The following is a 2,500-nucleotide window of genomic DNA, read 5'->3' on the forward strand; positions in this document are numbered from 1 at the left end:
AGTGTTGACTTACATTGCAGACGGGAGTGTTGAGGTATAAACAGCGTCTTGGTACTTTATTTGTTTTATATTTAGTGCCAAATATTCATAATGGAGTTTTGAAGAGTAAACGTGTTAACATGTGTGTGTGTGTGTGTGTGTGTGTGTGTGTGTGTGTGTGTGTGTGTGTGTGTGTGCATGCATACATACACACACATACGCATATGTGTATCTATCTATCTATCTATCTATATAAACACACACACACACATAGAGACACATGCATATATATATGCACATACACATATACACATATATATATGCATATATATATATATATATGTAATATATGAATATATGAATATATATATCTTTATATATATATATATATATACATATACATATATATTCATATATATTACACAGTAGTGAGTGTTGAAAGGGAAAAAGAGAAGGGCAACTTTTTAGATAAAGTCTCAGAACATGATGTGTATTTTGAGTACATCACATATATATTATAATTATATATTAACATTACCAATAGACTATCGAAAGAAATCGCTACCTACAATGCGATATATTCTGCAAGAGCTATGATAAGGTATCAGTGCTAAGTACTGTTATCTTGAGTTCTTTCGTATTTTAACCATGGTATATAGTTACGTGTGTTATTCTACATATCATACATACAAATCGGTTTAGTAGCGATGTACAATAACATCGAAGCAGGAACAGTTGAGAGAAAGATAACTCTCTTGTTTTTAATTTTTTTACTATGTATTTTACGCATGATATTATTGTTTCCATTGTTGTTTGACATACAATAAGGTCTATCCGTGTACTGCACTAACATAGGAGCAGAGAATGTTGAATGAAAAACAAAGAAGGGAAATTTCGGAAACAGTACAGCAGTACTTTACGGTTTTATGGCGGGTTTAAATACAGTACGTTTTATTATAAGATTGATTAAGTGTTAAGAGCGTTATTATCGGGGAAAGAAGTACTGGAAGGGAAGCGTACTGAGCACTTTTACATGTCAGATTAGTTTATATATATTGCATGTGTTTTCATTGTATATATTGTATGTGTTTTATTGCATATGGTGTAGGTGTTATCATCGTAAATATTGTATGCTTTTATATGTATTGCATTTCTTATTATCGCACAGGGTGAGGATTATCATATGTTTTTTTTTTTATTATCATATACTATTAGAGTACTTTACTTCACAATTATATGTTATTTATGCTATCATCATATGATATTATCGAATATATTACTATATATATTTTCAGGATTTTCAATTATTAACATTTGGACACGCCTTTAAAGTCTTTGCAATTGCTATGACTTATTTTCCTTTTCAATTTTTCTTCTGTTAATGTTATGCTTATCAATATCATCAGTATTACTATGGTTGTTGTTACTATCATTACCAATACTACTATTGTGGTGGTTGTTATTATCATTACTAATGCTATTACTACCATCATCATCATGTTTATCATCCTCCTCATCCTCATCAACATCAACAACATTATCATCTCCATCAGAACTATCATTATTATCATTATCATCATATTGTCACCACAATCTGTATATTATCACTGCCAAGGAATCGAGGTGACAAATCAACCTTGATTATAGGACTAGATCCCAAAACTTTTCCCCAAATATCCCCAAGTCGCTTATAATGATAAACCTGTTTCTTGGTTAGTATGTACCATAATCTATTCTTGCAATATCTTCTTATAAGACGACTTTGGTGATGTTGAAAAAGTATGAAAAACAGCAACACAGATCTATGAAAAAATGATAAATGAATGAATGAATAAAAATATATATACACATACATATATATATATATATATATATATATATATATATATAAAGAGAAAGAGAGAATAAAAGAGAGAGAGAGAGAGAGAGAGAGAGAGAGAGAGAGAGAGAGAGAGAGAGAGAGAGAGAGAGAGAGAGAGAGAGAGAGAGAGAGAGAGAGAAAGAGAAACAAAACACACTGTGGTTACGATTCATTTCGTTCGTATCCTGTTTCGACACCCAAAGGAAGCAACCCGAAACGGCGCTTTGAAGTCACCGCAAGAGCAGGGTTAAAACGCACAATTATAAACTCTACCAAAGCTATTTTTACTGTACCTAGACTGTACCCTAGTAATCCCAATATGAAGTACTCTACTCTGTTTAGTTATCACTTGTGTCACAATCCGAATGTTTTAAAGAGTGGACATTGAGGCACGCTGAGTATGTGTGACTCATCATGTGGTCTGGCCTTTTGCACGAGGAAATGGAACGAAATAAACAGTGGTAATAAAAAAGTGTTCTTTAAATTCCCTCCCCCCCTCAAAAAATGAGGGTATGATTACTTCTAGAAATATAACAATAAAATAAGAATAGAATACTGTATATATGTGTGTATATATATATATATATATATATATAAAGTTTAATACCTTTCTATAATCATTTATCATCAAAAACTCTAAATGAGAATAAGAAAAGGTTC

Source organism: Penaeus chinensis, chromosome 30 (genome assembly GCF_019202785.1).
Source record: "Penaeus chinensis breed Huanghai No. 1 chromosome 30, ASM1920278v2, whole genome shotgun sequence".
NCBI classification, from domain to species: Eukaryota; Metazoa; Arthropoda; class Malacostraca; order Decapoda; family Penaeidae; genus Penaeus; species Penaeus chinensis.